Here is a 19737-nt window from a genome sequence, read left to right as displayed (position 1 = left end):
TGTCTTCCCCTCTAAAATGTCATGAGCAAAGATAAACATGTCTATCTCATTCATCACCACATCTTCATCTTTTAGAACCATAGTGTGGGCTCATAGAAGGTACTAAAAAAAAAGTTTGTTAAGGTGGAGAATACAGGAAATGAACATGTTGAAGGCAAGATGATGAATCGCTTTTTTGTTATGGTTGTGGTATCTAAAAACCAGTCTCCAAAGCCGAATTCAACCTTTCTTTAATCTTCTGTACCCACATCTCTCCCTCACACCAACCCAGATCCTGAGACCACCTTCCAAGGTCTTTAAAAAATAGTACTTCACCTCCTCTCCGAATCGCCATCTGTAAAACAGGACTAACGAGACTTCCTTAAAAGGTAGCTGTGAGGAGCCAATGCAAGAATATCAGTGAGATTTACTATGCAGGCCTGATAACAGATTCAGACTCCAGGGGACGGATCATCACAAGATATTTTAATTTGATGGATACATAAATATTATTATACTATGTTCTGATATTTAATATTTATTTGAATTTAATGTTTTAATTTTTTCTACTAAACTATAGAGACTAATTCTCATTCTTTTTATACTTTCCCATGTCCCTACCCCATTGCCTAGCACAGTGTTCACTGTTTATTCCACAGAAAACAAAGAGCTTCTGCTCCAGAATCAGGAGCACTGGGGGCTTTTTGGCTTTGTTAGTGCCATGACCCAGCAGGACACACTGATTCTCTGACTGCCCAACCTCAACCTCCAGGATCCAATTATTCCTCCCCAGCTCCCTGACCTCCTGTTCCCAGACCTCCCTGCTCCTGACCACAAAATCTGCAGAATCCTTCATCTCAGTCACTACTTCCTGGAACATGTGCTTGTGAGGGCATACATGTCTCTGTCTCTCTCTCTCTCTCTGTCTGTGTCTCTGTCTCTGTGTATATACTGACATGGTCCTAGACTGGGATCAAAATAAGACACAATTCTCTCTTCCAGCGTTAGACACACACACACACACACACACACACACACACACACACACACACTTTTCTTATTTCAATATATCCTTTTGAAAAAAATTAAAGCAAAGCTGCATATGCTACGTAAATGTTGATTTTTTTAAGATGTAGTAGCTGGTAAATCATTCCTGTTTGTGACTTGGGGAGAAGTCAAATGGACAGAAGGTATTCTTTTTCACAGTTGCATATCTTTCTTGGTAAACCATCCCTGAGCTTACTAAACAGATTTTCTACCAATGAACATTTCTATTAGTAAACATTATTTATTAGCAAATATTATTTCTTAGTTTTTGCTATTCAAAAACTGGCTTTATATGTAGATGGGCATAACTACAGGATGGCTTCATACAAGAAGACTGGCAATTGTAGGTATGCTGGAAATTTGGTTTCTATTGCCAAAATAATCACACCAAGTTACATTACAAACAATAGTATATGAATGCCGGTCTCTCCAGTATTATCCAGTTTTTTATAACTCTGCAAATCTGCTAAGTGAAAAACAAAATTGCATTTTTGAGAATTTCTATTTTTATTGCAAGGAAAACTGAGCATCCTTTTGTATGTTAATACTGCTAATACTTCTTTTCTTTGGACTAGTTCATATTATTGGCTCATTTTTCTTTGGATTGTTAATTTTGTTTTTTGATTTGCCAGCACTCTGAAAAATTAAGAAAATTAGTCCTTTATCTACCATATCTGTTACAAATTTTTTTCTAATTTGATATTGATTAGTTACAGTATTTTTCCTTGCAGAACTTCAAACATTTTAAATAGTCAAATCTGTCAGTCTTTTTTATGCCTTTTGGGTTTCATTTCTTCTTTAGAAAGCTCTTTTGTATGTCAAGATCACAAAAGCATTTCATCACGTCTCCTTTTAGTGATTTGTATGCTTTCTTCTAATTTTTATTACATTTAATTCTTCAATCCATGTGGAGCTTTGCATTACTTTTCTATTACTGCAAAACAAGTTGTCACAAACTTAGCAGCTTAAACTGACATACATATATTATCTCAGTTTTTGTTTATCAAGAGTCTGGCCATAGCTTAACTAGAGCCTCTGCTTAGGGTTTCACAGGCTGTGACCAAGGTGATGGCCAGACTGTGTTCTCATCAGAGGCTCAACTGGGGAAGGATCCACTTCCAGGATCCCTCACTTTGTTGCCTGAATTCATTTTCTGATGCTGTAAGATTTATGACCTCTTGCTTCATCAAAGCCAACAAAGGAGAGAAGGAAGGAAGGAAGAAGGAAAAGAGACAGAGTGTGTGTGTGAGAGACAGAGAAAGGTTGAGACTCTAGAAAAATCGGCATTATACTTTCACATAATCACATACATGTGCTCACTTACAACCCATAATCTTTGCTACATTCCAGTAGTTAGAAACAAGTCTCTGGTCCTGCCCACACTCAAAAGGCTTACACAGAGGTATGAATACTAGGAGCTGGGAATCATAGGGACTGCGTTAAAGACTGTCACTCACAGATTTATTTTGGTAGAAGGGGTAAAGTAGGGATATAATTTTTTTAGATGGTTAGCCAAAAGTCTCATTATTACTTATTAGATTATCTAACTTTCCCATACGATTAGAAATTTTACTTCTGTTTTCTCAGACAGAGACTTATATATCGCAAACTAGGTGGTTTTTCCTTCTCTTATTTCATGTGCACATCTGTGATATCAGAAATGCAGTTTGCCAGTCTCATATTCAGCTTATTGGGCATAAAAAGAACATCTATTCCCAGAGACAATCACTGTTATCAGTTTCTGTCACATTTATATAGATATAATATATAGTCTTTATTCATATTTATTCCTATATGCATATCTAGCTATAAACAAAGGTAAAGGGAAAGAAAATGAAGAGAGGTTATTCATTATCTCATTCCTTTCCTCACAAGAGGTGCATATTCCCAGCAGACCCCAGACAACCTCTGGCAAATTAAAGCATCTGTTAGAAAACACTAAATCAGTCAGCTTCGTCAAGAGCTTAAACAAGTCATGCTCACAAATGAGCCAAACTCAGGACAAAATGGGGAAGTGGCTAAACAACAGGTAGACCAGGAATACCTCTGGGGACATGGGCATATTTCAAAGGAGAGGACATAGGTAAAAAGGGATGGAGAGTTTGGTAGGAGAACCACTGCTAGTAAATCCTATGTGTGAGAACTACCACAATATTCACTTGTGCCTTTATGAGTAGGATCCTGTTGTGTTTGGTAAGATCAATACTTTGTGTGACTACTTTACATTTCACACTGGAGTTTGTAACCATGTATTAAAAGCAATGCCACTGTCTCTTAGAAGCAGGTGATGAAAGGAGGATAAGCCTGTAATAGCCATGTTCCCTGAAAAAAAAACGTCCATCATCTCTATTATTGTGACAACCCATTCCCACTATGCTACAACCTTTATGAAACAGGCTGCTTGTGCCCTGTGAATTAGTGGAATTTTTGTATTATTTATTGTTAAATCATATATATATGTGTGTATATATTTAGTGTAATAGCATGCTATGCACAATTTTCTACACTTTTTTTCACAGTACAGAAAAAATATATATATATACATAACACACACATACACGCACACATATATATCATAGCATGGTTTCATATTAGCATTATACGACTGCCTCCTATTTTTGCTTCATATTTTAATAGTTACATAATACTGATCTGAGATAATATAATTTATGTAACCATCGCCTATGAAAGGCCATTTGGTCTATTTACCATCTTTTGCTTTTAGAATAATGCTTTAATAAATGACTTCAGACTTCACAACACCATTTTAATTCATAATCCTTTCAGAGATTAATAAGAAATTATTTCTAACAAAATTTATGTTGTTTCTGTCATGAATTGCCATCTGTCAAAAAGCAGTACTATACAATTATCAAACTGAGGTACAAAGAAGAGGTCCACACTGATAGTCACTGGCAGAAACTAACATATAAACAGGTTGTATTTGGCCCATACCATTATTCTTCAAAGTGGAATGAACTGTCAGCATTAAAACCATCCATGTGTTGATGTAGTTTAGAGAAATCACAACAAAATCAATACGTAGAGTGCCTCTTGAATAACTAAATACTTTAGTATTTAGAGGTATTATTATTTAGAGTATTAGCATTTAGAGGTCACACTAGCCATGTAAATAATGAGGGAGGAAGTGTTTGAGGATAAGGCAATGGGAGTAGTGGTAAGTGTGGCTCGCCTTCTTGCACAATAGTAGCTGCTGGAGGTGCATAAGAGCTCCTAACTCAGATGTGAATGAGCTTCCTCAGTTCACCACACAACCAAAATGGCAACCAAGGTTGTTCCATGTCTTTGAAGTTACAACAGTTAACATTTTTCATAACACATTCTGTATTTTCTCTTCTACAATGGAGTCAAGAAAAAAAAGTGAAATATTTTTTGTATTCAAATAATCTCATAATAGTGGGGAAAAGAAAACTAAGACCACACTCACCACCACTCCCTAATGCCTTATACCCAGATGCTTCTTTTCTCATCTACATGAGTTTCTAACTGCATATATAAAAGAAACAGACCTTCCCCAAAGTCAAATAGTCCAAAAGCTGCCAGTTATTTCTCTTTATTTAATCCCATCTCCATTTGTCAAATTCCTTGATGTTTTGACTGAAAAACATTATTTGTTTCTTAATACCATTTCTTAAAAAAAAAAAAAAAAATCCTGAGTCCGTCCAACAGGCTTTATAGCTAAAGTAGCTGGTCCGTTGATTGTGGAGGAAAAGCAGCTGGCAAAACTAATCAATGTTGGGCATTTGCATTTTGTTTTTCCTTTTTTACTGTCTCCCCTGGTGCTGGAAGATTGGTTTTCTGTGTTGGACAGAGAGCATGGAGAGCAGCTGCTGTCTCCTGGTCTAGTGCATAGTAAAGAAGAGCGCGTGGGGAAGAATTCATCTACCCAATATCCCAACAGGTTAACTAGTTCTGGAGTGAGGAAGTCACAGCTCTTGCTTTTGAAGGTTCTTTCTATGGAGTATAAAAGATTCTGTGTTTCTGAGAATAAGAAGTTTCTCTTCAAATTCACTCTATATACTCTAGGCAGCAAGATGATGCTTCTTAAATATAATGGTCTCCTACTGACGAGGTACCGACAAGAAAAAGAATTAAATTCAAGAATAAACTTGAGAAAAATAAACATATGCATGATTCTGAAAACTGCCAGCAATGTAATGTGCACTACAAGTCAGTAAAGGTTTTCTGTCATCCAGGTATTGTGCCTAGTGCTATACGTACATTATCTCATTTACTTCTCTCAACACTGAAAGGGAGGTGCTTGTTAATCCTGCTTTATCGATGTAGAAACTGAATATCAGAAAGGCACAGTGATTTGTAGAGGCCTCTGAGATTGTAAATGACAGAGCTGGAATTCATCTAGGTCTTTCTGCCTCCCTATGCCCTCATCTAAATCCCCGTTAAGCTTCTTTCATAAAGCAAGCATTCTACAAAGAGGTTTGCACTGGATTCTCAATGAGGACCACTGGATGTATTCTCCTTGGAATCTATAATGCTGCTGATGACAATCATTCAGGAAGGAACCTTTTGATCCTATCCTTTATATGATTTTTTTTCCTTCCACATATTATTCACAAGAAGCAAGCTATTGTCGGCCGCCTTCTCCTCAAACAACACACAACTGAAGTAGCTACCCCATGATCTCACTTCTAGTTTGAAAGGGTTTTTGTTTCATTGGCCGCTTTTCTTTCTGGCACTCCTGAGCTCTCCTTGATGTCCTAAAAAGTTAAGTCACTACTCACTAGCACTCGCTGTTGACAGCACACCATTCACTGCAACTCCTTGGCAAGGGGTCAGAGAGCCACATGTAACTCAGGTCACCTGTCCTATAATTTATGAAGCTTCAGGTGCTACATCTACTTCTGTCCAAAGGTCTTTAGTTATATTACTGTTTTGATATATTTTTTAGTTTGCTTACAGTAAAATACACTCTGTGGCATATAGTTCTATGAATTTCACCAAATGCATTCAGTTGTATAAGAGTTTGGTTAGAATCAAGATACAGAATACTTCCTCCCCAAACCAGTTCTTCATTGTATCCCTTCGATGTCACCAGCCTCCAGCTCCTTACTCCCTCAGCCACTGGTTACTACTCTGTGTTCCCTATAAATGCATCTTTTTCCATAAGGCCATGTAATAGGTAATCATGCACTGTGTATCCCTTTGAGTCTAGCTTCTTTCACTCAACATATGCATTTGAGTGTGCTGAACTGTACAGCTCAAATCATATGTGTTGAAGGTGTTGAGAGCAGGAGAGCCATTAAGGAAACTTTGGTGTTGGCTCAAACAGTCTAGCATAGAATTCTTGGAGAACATACTCCATTAGTTTAAGCTAATTATAAGCCTGCTGCCTGCTATTTGTGATTGCATTTGAAGTCTGTCCATATTTTTGTATGTATCAGTAGTCTTCTCCCTTTAACTGATAAGTAATATTCCACTGTACGGATGTCTCATCGATTGTTAATTCATGTGCCTTGGAGGGACATTTGAGTTGTTTCCAGTTTTTGATGATGATGATTAAAGCTGGTATAAACCTTTTTGTACAGGGCTTTTGTGAATGTAAGTTTTTATTTTACTTATGTAAATATCCAGGAATAGGATTTCTGGATCATATGGTAAATTTGTGTTTCATTTTATGAGAAACTGCCAATCTACTTTCCAAAGTGACTGTAACATTTTGCATTTTCAGGAGCATTGAATGAGAGTTTCAGTTGTTTTACATCCTTGTCAGCACTTGCTATTGTCAGGTTTCTTTTTTGTTTTTGTTTTATTTCTCTATCCTAATAGGTGTGAATCTCATCATGGTTTTAATGCGATTCTCTAAATGACTAACGTTGAGTATCTTTTTATGTGTTTATTTTCCATTCATATATCTTCTCTGGTGAAGTGTCTTTCAAATCTTTTGCTTAATGTGTCTTCTGATTATACTTTTATAATTCAGGGATTAATTCATTTTAAGTTAATCTTCCTTCCCAATTTAAATATCTCAAAAAAACAACACACTAGGCTCCTGTGAATCAATGACGTCTCATTATAAATTAGTTTTCACTCAAAAGATATAGGCACCTATTTATAACTTTGTGTCTTGGTACTATGAATGCAAAAATAAGCAAACACAGTCCACTTTCAAAGAGTCTTTGCTAGATAAATAGCAGATGTTTTACCAGAATAACCACACATGACTATAGTAAAAGGTGGAATATAATAAATGCTTCGCGCGATTATATAAGCAAATCGTTGGAGAGATTCCAAGGTGAGAGGGATGATATCTAATTGATCATTAGGCCTTGATCGATAGATGCTATTTTGAAAACCAGAAATATGAAGTGAGAAAAAATATTTCAGGTAGAGCTACAACATAAGAAACGGTGAAAGACCTACAGCTAAAATCATACCTAGTGGTATAAACTGATTGCTTCTCCCTTAAAACTGGAAGCAAGACAAGAACGTCTGCTCTCACAATTTTTATCCAACATTACATTGAAGGTGTGAACCATAGAAATTAGACAACAAAAATAAAACCCATGCATAATGGAAAGAAAGATGTAAAACTACCTCTGTTTGCATGTGATATAGTCTTGAGCATAGAAAAATCCTTAAAAGTTGACTAAAAAGCTTTTAGAGCTAATAAATGAGTTCAGCAAGGCTGCATGACACAAGAGCGATACACCAAAATCAGTTAAATTTCCACACATTAGCAATGAGCAATCCAAAAATAAAATTAATAAAGTAATTCTGCTTACATAGTATCAAAAAGAATAAAGTGCTTATAAATAAATTGAACCAAAGAAATGCAAGATTTGTATACTGTGAGCTATAAACTATTACTGAAATAAATTTAATAACTAAATGAAAAGAGTTCCATGCTTATGGGTTGGAATATTTGATATTGTTAAAATGGCAGTTCTTCTGAAATTGATCTACGGATTTGTTGCTCAATGCAATCAAAGTATGGTGCCTTGGCATGCTGAATACTTTTTAACTGAGATAGGAGACCCTCAAAAGCAAGAAGATCTCATGTTCTTCCACTTTCCTGTGTCCCATTCCTCCTCCTCCTCCAAATCACGTCATAAAACCTACAAAGATCATTGGGTTTCCCCTGAAAGTAGCTGATAAGCCCTTCCTAAGGCAGGTGTCCTACTCTGTACCCAGAGGAAAGGAATGCTACACAAAGAGGACAGAAAGAATCTGAACAATAAGACATGCCAAAAAATTGAGTTAGACTTCTGCTGCAAACAATATATAAAAATTGATTTAAAATGAACTATAAGGCCTGAGTGTGAAACTATAAAACTCTCAGAAGAAAACACAGGTATAATTCTCCACACCCTTGAGTTCAGCAATATTTCCTTAGATGTCGCACTAAAAACACAAACAGAAAGAGAAAAAAATTAGATGAAAAGGACTTCATCAAAATTATGAAATTTTATGCTTCAAAGTATACTATCAAGGAAAGGAAAAGATAACCCAAAGAAAAAGAAGATTTTGTAAATCACACATTTGGTAAGGGACTATATCCACAGTGAACATTGTGGACATTTCTTAAGGCATTAAACAGAAATATACCACATGATCCAGCAATTCCACTTCTAGGTATCTGACCAAGAGAAATGGAAACCTATGATAACACAAGGTCTTCACGTGAAAGTTCACAGCAGCATTATACATAACAGCCAAAAATGGAAACGATTTGAATGCCCATCAACAAATAGATAAATATGACATATCCATACAATGGAATACTATTCAGCAATAAAAAGTAATGCACAATGATACATGCTACAACATGGATAAATTTCCAAAACAGTATGCTGAGTGAAAGAAGCCAGAAACATTGTAGGACTTTACTTACATGAAACAGCGTTGGGAACAGAGACTAACACTGAAAGGGCATGACGGACCTCGCCGGAGCACTGCAAGTGTTATGACCATGATTGCACAACACGCTGAAATTCTTAGAAATCATTTAATTGCAAACCTCAAATGAGATGGTTAATGTTATATGTAAAGTATACTTCAATAATGTTTTAAAAATTGCCCTCAGAGAAGTGAATGTTAAATCAACAGTTAGCAAACCTTGGGCAAGGTATACAAAGCCATCTTCAGAAGGCAGAATGGCTCCCATTCAGCAAGACTTGACTACAGTCAGACGAGATGTAGTAAGAAATCTACACAAAGGATGTGCCATTAGAATGGGGCTGGGGAGGTAGGTGGTTACTCTCGGGACTGTAAAGGGACGAAACGACCTTGGTTTATATGGAGATGTTAGGGTTTCCATTACTGCTGGAATGAGGGCAGTGGTGGAGAGGAAGAGGGATGCTAAAATGATAGTAAAGAGTTAGCTGATTGACTCCCCATACACTGAGTTCAGGCACCGAGTTCTGGAACGCAGTTGTCAGTTCCCATGAAGCTTTGCTGCAGGGTGATGATGCGTGGACATCACAGAGCAAGTCCTTCCAGATAGTAGCCTTGTTCTTTGTAAGTTAACAAGCTTAACATTCTAGGTACTACAGCAGTTTCGTGGACCCTGTTAATGTTAATCCATCACTGTAAAAACCAGACTTCTGAGCTTATGGGGAAGAGAGCTGAGCTGGAGTACAGAGATGATGCATTCTCCACACCAGATGTGCCCAGAGAACTGGTCTGAATGATCAGAGACCTCTCCAGTTGGTACCTTCTTTCCTGATGTGTGTTCCTAGACTGTAGTTCACGCAGCCCAGGGCAGGTCAGTAGACGATACGGGATAAGAATATAAACTCTGTAATCAGAGCACCTAGGTTCAAAGTCTGTGCTACTGCTTACCAAGGTGTGTGACACTGGGCAAGCTACTTAATCTCTTAGCTTCAACTTTCTCATCTACAAAACACAGATACTAAGAGTACCTATCTCACATGGCTGTTAAAAGGATTAAGTGAGATTATGTGAGAAAATGGGTGTATTTACCCTGTACATAGCAGGGACCATCCGTGGAAAAGGTGAGCACTTAGCACAGAGCGTGTCACAGGGTAAACACTCAATCATGAACTATTATTCCCAAAATGGCATTCTCACCATATATATCTGTTTTTTAATTGATTTTCTTACAATGAATGCATAGCATTTCAGTTCATAATCAGAAAACAATATTATTCAAAAAATGTAAAATATGATTTGTGTTCCTCCAGGAGGGAAAAGAAAGAAGAATAAAAAAACAGAGATGGAGGAAAGAAGAAGAAAAGAAGGAAGGATCCAAAGATGCAAGTACAGGACATTTTAGAAGAGCGGAATGCTGCATTTCGGCTTTCCTGTCTGATATAAGCCGTATGGTGACTGCATTCCAAAGAGCCCTACCAAGATTATTGTCGTGGAGTTATTTTGCCACTGTGCATTCCACACTTCATCTTTGCAGGAAAATAGATGGATTTACTCTGCATGAAGCAGGGGACAGTCTGTGGAAAGAGGTGAGAAGGACAATACAATAGCAAAAGTGAGAAGTGACAAAGAGTGAAAGGTAGTAATGTCCCCCTCTGCATACTCCTCTCCATTCTCTCAGCATCGGAATCTAAGTCTGAAGTTTTAGACAAGGCTCAGGCACGGCTTAAACTGTGGATGCAGCCCCCCTCTCCAGTCCCAAAGGCTCCCAGTCAGCCCTAGGCATTGTATAGGGAGCTTCCAAATGCCTACTCAAGGTTTAATTAATTTTCTGCAAAAAAATGATTGGTTGACATGACAGCAATAAACATCAAGTTCCATTAATTAATACTGAGACATCAGTGTCTGCGCTGCTTCTCAATTACACATTCAGAGACAGCCACCCTTATGCTGGCATAAATTTGGTCCTGAAGCCCAGTAAGGGCTGTTAAAATGGAAAGAGGACCAAGGGGAGGGAGGGGAAGGGGGTGGCATCTGTTCTTATGCAGAGATAATCAGCTTGGAGGAATTCACACTCCAAAGCCCACTCCCCAGAGAAGAGTTTAAGAGACCTAGATGAAAGGATTTCAATTTGGTTGGGTGAGGCATTTTCATTTTGCTGATGGCCTGGAAGGGAACTATCAGCTTGATGAAAACAGAGCTTCCCTCGGGTTCTAAGACATACTCTTCAAACTGGCTCCCCTCCCATTGTTCTTTCTTTCTCTCTTTCTTTTTTTCTGAGCTACAGTCATCTCCAAATTCATGTTAATTCAGAAGAGAGTCAAAGGGGAACAAAAAGCAATCTTTGCTTCTTCCAGTCAAGGAAAAATCCCTAAAGGGACCATGGCTCCCATCAGGCACATGCTTTAGGTCCGGGAGACAAAGTAAAATGTTCTCATGCACACATGAAGGGTTAGGTCATGGAGATAAAGCAATGTGATTAAATCTTGATAGATTTTTGTTTTAAGAGTGAAAAGGAGAAAAAAATGGCTTTGTTTGCCTGGTTACAAAGACTGCTGTTAGTAATCTCTGCTTCATCAGCATCTTGATGAGCATATTTTCCCTCCCAAGACTAAGGCACCAAGGAAGAATCTATTTGAGACCATCTCTGGCCCATTCCCACATGGTGGCTCCATCCCTGCCCCTTCATAGGCTCTGCCGTGGGAAGCAGCGGTTTCATTATTTTAGCAATTTTACGATAACTGTTTGTGACTTCAATTTAGAAATTATAAAAATAAAACCCTAGCCCCACCCAGACTCAGAGGGCAATAGGCAAAGTTGATCATTGTTACATTTCTTCCATACTGTCATGGGGTAGTATTATTTCCTTATTAATAAGTTAATGATCTTTTCCACTTTAAGGACGGAGAGATAAGGACCCAAAAACTGAAGCAATTTGCCCAAGGTCACTCTCCAGATGGGTTACAGGTCCCTAACAGATAGTGAGTATTCAGAACAAGGGTGCAACGGAAGAAGGTGGGATGAAACAAGAACATGCTTGCTGCACACTCCAGCTCAGCCTGGAGGCTCCAGGTGCGGAGGTCGGTGGAGTTAAGATAGGAAGGACTCCTTATTACCCTTTATTTCTGTCACCAAGTTCCTAAAGGTTGGAAAGAAGGTGACTGGTCTAGACTAAAAAGTATGGAGGTGCCCAGAGAGAAATTAAATGGTAGAGGTCAGGATGTAATGATCTTGGATTCAGATGTACTTTGGTTATAAAAAAAAAAAATGAAGAGAAAAGAAAAGGCCCAATCTGACACAAAGGATTGGATGCTGAGAAAGGAGTCAAAATATTTCATTCTATTCCCAGGTCCCATCCCTAACTTGCAGAACAATCTTGATCATCGTGCTTAATGCCTCTAATCCACAATCTCATTTGTTTTGGGATACTCTGTTAAACCTGCTCTGTGGTCGGGGTTGGGATGGGATAAGAACCAAACAGCATTTGTTCAGCAGAAACCTCCATTCATTGACAAAGACCTACACATGGGGTGGAAGTTAGGTATCTACCACTTACAAGAACAATGGCTAAGGCTAATGAGCTTTTAATACATCCCAGGCACTAGGCTACATATTTGGCAAACGAGCCCATTCAATCTTTACAAATATCCTGTGAAATAAGTACTAGCATCGCTCTAGGTTGCAAGATGAGGAAACTGAGGCTCAGAGATGTTAAGATTCTTGCCTGAGGGTTTTACAAGTAGGTCACTGAGCTAAAAAAAAAAATTTTGTCTAATTCTGGAGCTCAAGCACTCATACTGTAGGCCATTCTACATGGCAAAATCACTCCAGTGTAATTCAGAAAAACCATCGCTTGCCACCATTGAACACAGGAGGAAAAACATCAAATGGAAGCACACACATGCAAAAAGGAAACAATTTCTGGTTCTAAACAACCTCCTATTTTCCCCAGTCAGTACAGTTTTAATCCTGTGTCTCAGATGAGAGTCTACAGGGAAAGAAGGCAAGTAGAGAGGTTTGGGGCAGACACAGCCCTGAAACATCCTGACCGCCCTACAAATCTGCACGTGGCTCCCTCTGCTTGACTTCATTCCAAACAAATCCATTAAAAGCACCATCTTAATGAATATTTTATACAGTTATGACATAGTGAGTCCCATTTAGGAGGGGCTCATACTAAAGGCTGAGACAATGAACTACTCAAATAGCCAACAAATCAGCAAGACCAACAGAAATCTGGTCAAGGGGCACAAAAGTTTTACACAGAGGAAGAAAATGAGAGTCATATACTCTCTTCTTGCTGGTTAAAGATTAAAACAAACAAACAAACAAACTCTATCTACCATGTTCAAATACAGCTGGCTATTAGGAGAACTCACCTGTTTAATTCATTTGCTTTCCTCGGCCCCTTTCTGAAGAAAGTCAGTGTACATATTTGCTTGTTTTTGTTAAATTAGGATCTATCTTTGAGTTCTTAGTAAACATGCACATACACTCACACACACACACACACACACACACACACACACACACACACACACGCCTTTACCTATTTCCCCTAGAAACAGAGTCAAGGAGAGAATCCTCAGGGACAAATTCAGTGATGTCCCAGGTACTGTTTCCCCAAGTCTTGCCCCTGATGCAGGAGAATCTGGTGTGATTCAAAGACTTTAGAGGAGAAAAAAGGCTGATCCTACATCCCAGAGAGTAAATCAGTGGCCTGGGTGCCAATGCACCTGTGGATGGATTCTGTCTGCTCTGCCAGCCGTGACTTCCCTACTGTTTTCGTTGTTGTTGCTATTGTTGTTGTTTACTTGAGGCACAGTTACACTCTTGTTGCCCAGGCTGGAGCGCAATGGCGCAATCTCAGCCCACTGCAACCTCCGCCTCCTGGGTTCAAGTGATTCTCCTGCCTCAGCCTCCCGAGTAGAGGGGATTACAGGTGCCCACCACCATGCCCAGCTAATTTTTTGTATTTTTAGGAGACTGAGTTTCTCCACATTGGCCAGGCTGGTCTCTAACTCCTGGCTTTAGGTGATCCACCCCGCCTTGGCTCCCAAAGTCCTGGGATTACAGGTGTGAGCCATCATGCCCGGCCTTGCCTACAGTTTTTAAGAAATTTGAATTCATTGTTAACATTTAAAAATGAAGAGATTTTACAGGCTTTTCTGGGTTTCTGAGTTCTCTTGAAAGATGAAAAGACCTGACTCACATCACAGAGTCTAATTTCCTACACAGCCACAGTCAGCTGGAGCCGAGTTGTAGCTGAGAGAAGGGCTGGGACCCCCAGTTCCCAGCCCCCACGGTGTTTCCCCAAACAGAAAGACAGGATCCATTGGCATTTGTCACTACCCATGTGGCTGTTTTCCTTAGAGTTAAAAGGAGAGCAAGGTATTTTTATTTCCACATCTCTATCTAAAGTGGGAAAATGAATGACAGATTAGGATAACCATGTATTTAAAGAAAAAGGAGAGGAAACCATAAGCCTAATTCTGTGGGGGAGTAAAGATTATGTATTTGTATTAGATTTCAAGTAAGGTTCTCACCTGGTCCCTGTGGGCATTTGAGATTGACACGCTGGTCTAAAGTTGTTGAGGATACCTGGAAATTGGTCTTTAGGCTCCATTTTAATTCCCATAATTCCGGGTGGCTTCCTTAGTACTTGGCCCAGTGCCAGGCATATAGGAGATGTGCTGAAAAATAAAATACATAATGAACGAAAATTACATGGCACTCTTTCCCTCTCTTCATTTGAATAGATTTCTGGGAATCACCCTACTCCACAGTACCATCCTCCTTTCTTGCCGATTTAAGAATCTTTTTAGAGCCTTTTCTGCTATCTATAAAGCTCTATTTTAGGACCAATCAGACTGGAAAGAGCCTGCTAATGGGATCACACAGAGATTTTAGTGACTGCTTTGATAAAGTATTCACTTGGAGACCAGCCAAACTTAGATTTAAATTCCAGCTTTGCCACTCACTATCTTAGCCAGTGTTTCCCAAGAGCAGAGCCTGAGATAAAGATGTGTGTGGAGGTGGCTCATTAAGGAAAGTGATCTGGAATAAGGGCCAGAGAAGCGAAGAGGAAAAAAGGAAAAAGAACAATGCAAGGAAGCCTGAACTGCTGCAAGCAATTGGTTATCTCACACAGGAACTTACAAGGAGCCTTCTGAAATGTGTGTGGGATCCATCCGCTAGCAACAATGGCCTTTACCAGCTCCTGCCCACAGCCCAGGGTATATCAATATACCCATGCAACCAAAGGAAGCCAGAGAAAGTGGCAAGTCCAGTAAGATGCAAAGTGCTGTGCAAAAGGGATCCTATACAATGACTTTGGTCACATTACTTCTGTCTCAAAATCTCAGTTTCTCCAGCTGTGAAAGGGGATAACATTAGTGCTTCCCTTTTAGAGATGAAGGGAGGAGGTAATGAAATAATCCATCTAAAGCCTAGTAAAATGCATAGTACATAGCACATGTTAATAAATGGCAATTTCTAATATTCTAAGAACTGTGCATCCTGAAGAATTTTATCTGAGAACTTTCAGAAGTAATCAATGAGGAGGATCCAAGATGGCCGAATAGAAACAGCTCTAGAGTGTAGTAAACTACAATCAGAGATTACTACAAACAACTCTATGCACACAAACCATTAAACCTGGAAAAAATGGATAAATTCCTGGACACTTGCACCCTCCCAAGCCTAAATCGGGAAGAAGTCAAAACCCTGAACAGACCATAACAAGGGCTGAAGTTGAGGCAACAATTAATAGTCTACCAACCAAAAAAAAGTCTAGGTCCAGACGGGTTCACAGCTGAATTCTACCAGACATACAAAGAGGACCCAGTACCATTCTTTCCGAAACTATTCCAAACAGTACAAAAAGAGGGAATCCTTCCCAAATCATTTGGTGACACTAATATCATCCTCATACCAAAACCCAGCAGAGACTCGACAAAAAAAGAAAACTGGGGGAGGACTCAAGATGGCGCTGTGAGAACAACCCAGGATTGGAGCTCTCGTTGAATCCGCAAACCGTGAGTCGGAACTGCATTTCCAGACTGATCTTTGTTGCCCACAGAACAGGGAAACTCCCAAGTATAAAAAAGACACAGGACGCCAGGCAGTAGGTCTGCCTGGCGAAGCCGGCAGCCGGGGCGGCGGTGGCCGGCCCTACCCAGCAATCCCCACAGGGCGCGCTTGTCCAGGTGCCCTGTTGAACCGGCAACCTGAGACTTGAGAGGGCTGGACTTGAGACTGAACGAGACTTGGACAGTAGGCCAGCCCAGGGGATTGCAGGGACAGATCGTTTGGGACACCCAGTGGGACGAACAAAACCGCGATTTCAAACTATCCCAAGCAGACGGTCCGAGACGCTCGGTGGGGGAGGGGCGTCCACCACTACCGAGGCAACCCACCCCAACTGAGATACACGCCCACTGCTGATGCAGCCAGTCGTTGCCGAGGCAACCCGTCCCTACTGAGATACACGCCCACTGCTGACGCAGCCTGCCGTTGCTGAGGCAATACGCTACAACGAAGAGACTCCGCTGCAGGGCGTGGTGGAGACCACAGCAGAGCCTGCAGGAACAGGGCGAATCACACAACAGCAGGGCGGAGCCTCGGCAGCCAAACAGTGGCTAGTCTGCCTTCTAGCTGGGCAGGACACCTCATCAGACATCGAAAAATAAAGCCCGAACCCCCCAACACAGAGCATTTGAGAAAAAAAGGGTTTTTTTAAATGAGCTCTGTTGCAGCAGAATCAAACATAGCAGCCTAACAGCCCTGAATGAACAACAGAGCTCACAGCTCAGCAATTGAGCTCCAAAAAAGTACAGACTGTCTCCTCAAGCAGCTCCCTGACCCCTCTATATCCAAAAGACTGACATTTGGCAGGCATCATCCTGGGACAAAGATAGCAGAAAAAGAAACGGGTAGCATCCCTCACTGTGCCACAGCTGCTAGAGGTGCACCCCAGACAAGCAGGGCCTAGAGTGGACCTCAGCAGTCGTACAGTGAAGGGGCTAGGCTGTTAGAAGGAAAACCAAGTAACAGAAATACTTCATCATCAACAATCTGGGTGTCCACTCAGAGACCCAATCGAAAAGTCAGCAACTATGCAGACGACAAGTGGATAAACCCACAGAGATGGGAAGAAACCAGCGAAAAAAGGAGGAAAACACCCGAAACCAGAACACCTCACCTCCTAGAAAGGACCAAAACTCCTCACCAGCAAGGGAGCAAAGCTGGATGGAGAATGACTATGACGAAATGACGGAATTAGAATTCAGAAGGTGGATAATGAGAAACTTTTGTGAGCTAAAAGAACATGTATTAAATCAATGCAAAGAAACTAAGGAACTTAAAAAAAGATATGAGGAAATGATAACAAGAATAGATAACTTAGAGAGGAATATGAATGAATTAAAGGAGCTGAAAAACACAATACGAGAACTTCGCGAAGCATGCACAAGTTTCAATAGCCGAATTGACCAAGCAGAAGAAAGAATATCTGAAGTCGAAGACCAACTCAATGAAATAAAACGAGAAACCAAGATTAGAGAAAAAAGCGCAAAAAGGAATGAACAAAGTCTCCAAGAAATGTGGGACTATGTGAAAAGACCTAATCTACGTTTGATAGGTGTACCAGAAGGGGACGAAGAGAATGAATCCAAGCTGGAAAATACTCTTCAGGACATCATCCAGGAAAACTTCCCCCACCTAGCAAGACAGGCCAACACTCAAATGCAGGAAATACAGAGAACACCACAAAGATATTCTGCAAGAAGAGCAACCCCAAGGCACATAATCATCAGATTCAACAAGGTTGAAATAAAGGAGAAAATACTAAGGGCAGCCAGAGAGAAAGGTCGAGTTACCCACAAAGGGAAGCCCATCAGACTCACAGCAGATCTCTCGGCAGAAACACTACAAGCCAGAAGAGAGTGGGGGACAATATTCAACATCCTTAAAGAAAAGAACTTTCAACCCAGAATTTCATATCCAGCCAAACTGAGCTTCAGAAGTGAAGGAAAAATAAAATCCTTTGCGAACAAGCAAGTACTCAGAGATTTTGTCACCACCAGGGCAGCTTTACAAGAGCTCCTAAAAGAGGCACTACACATAGAAAGGAACAACCAGTACCAGCCATTCCAAAATCACACTAAAAATTAAAGAGCATCAACATAATGAAGATTCTACAACAACTAACAGGCAAAACAGCCACTTAGCATCAAAATGGCAGTATCAAATTCACACATAACAATATTAACCCTAAATGTAAATGGACTAAATGCACCAATCAAAAGACACAGACTGGCAAATTGGATAAAAATCCAAAACCCATCAGTGTGCTGTATCCAGGAAACCCATCTCACATGCAAGGATACACAAAGGCTCAAAATAAAGGGATGGAGGAAGATTTACCAAGCAAATGAAGAGCAAAAAAAAGCAGGAGTTGCAATTCTCATCTCTGATAAAATAGACTTTAAAGCAACAAAGATCAAAAGAGACAAAGAAGGCCATTACATAATGGTAAAAGGATCGATAAAACAAGAAGAGCTAACGATCCTAAACATATATGGACCCAATGCAGGAGCACCCAGATACATAAGGCAAGTTCTTAATGACTTACAAAGAGACTTAGACTCCCACACAATAATAGTGGGAGACTTTAACACTCCACTGTCAATATTAGACAGATCAACCAGACAGAAAATCAACAAGGATATCCAGGGCTTGAACTCAGACCTGGAGCAAGCAAACCTGGTGGACATTTACAGAACTCTCCACCCCAAATCCACAGAATATACATTCTTCTCAGCACCACATCACACCTACTCAAAAATTGACCACATAATTGGAAGTAAAGCACTGCTCAACAAATGCAAAACAACTGAAATCATAACAAACAGCCTCTCAGACCATAGTGCAATCAAGTTAGAACTCAGAATACAGAAACCAACCCAGAACCGCACAGCTTCATGGAAACTGAACAACTGGCTCTTGAATGTTGACTAGGTAAACAATGAAATGAAGTCAGAAATAAAGAAGTTCTTAGAAACCAATGAGAACGAAGACACAACATGCCAGAACCTCTGGGACACATTTAAAGCAGTCTCTAGGGGAAAGTATATAGCAATAAGTGTCCATATGAGGAGAATGGAGAGATCCAAAATTGACACCCTATCGTCAAAATTGAAAGAGCTAGAGGAGCAAGATCAAAAAAACTCAAAACCCAGCAGAAGACAAGAAATAACTAAGATCAGAGCTGAATTGAAGGAGATTGAGACACGAAAAACCCTTCAAAAAATCAATAAATCCAAGAGCTGGTTTTTTGAAAAGATCAACAAAATAGACAGACCACTAGCCAGATTGATTAAAAATAAAAGAGAGAACAACCAAATAGATGCAATAAAAAATGATAAAGGGGAAATCACCACAGATTCCACAGAAATTCAAACCATCATCAGAGAATATTACAAACAACTCTATGCACATAAACTAGTAAACCTGGAAGAAATGGATAAATTCCTGGACTCCTGTGTCCTCCCAAGCCTAAACCAGGAGGAAGCTGAAATTATGAATAGACCAATAACAAGGTCAGAAGTCGAGGCAGCAATTAAGAGCCTACCACACAAAAAGAGCCCAGGTCCAGACGGGTTCACAGCTGTATTCTACCAGACACACAAAGAGGAGCTGGTACCATTCCTTCTAAAACTATTTCAAACAATCCAAAAAGAGGGAATACTTCCCAAATCATTTTACGACACCAACATCATCCTGATACCAAAACCCGGCAGAGACCCAACAAGAAAAGAAAACTTCAGGCCAATATCC

The 19737-nt window shown here is 39.9% G+C and overlaps 1 long non-coding RNA gene across 1 annotated transcript in view; it reads right to left on the bottom strand.

The window, feature by feature from the left end:
• LOC144581541 (uncharacterized) overlaps window positions 1–19737 on the bottom strand; it is a 163054-nt gene that overhangs the window by 112368 nt on the left and 30949 nt on the right. The window contains exon 2 of the long non-coding RNA XR_013532431.1: window positions 14445–14591. This is a non-coding gene — a long non-coding RNA (uncharacterized LOC144581541). The remainder of the gene's footprint in view (window positions 1–14444; window positions 14592–19737) is intronic.

The sequence above is a fragment of the Callithrix jacchus genome, chromosome 2 (assembly GCF_049354715.1).
Source record: "Callithrix jacchus isolate 240 chromosome 2, calJac240_pri, whole genome shotgun sequence".
In the NCBI taxonomy this organism is placed as follows: domain Eukaryota; kingdom Metazoa; phylum Chordata; class Mammalia; order Primates; family Cebidae; genus Callithrix; species Callithrix jacchus.
This window is presented reverse-complemented; position numbering and strand designations above follow the sequence as displayed.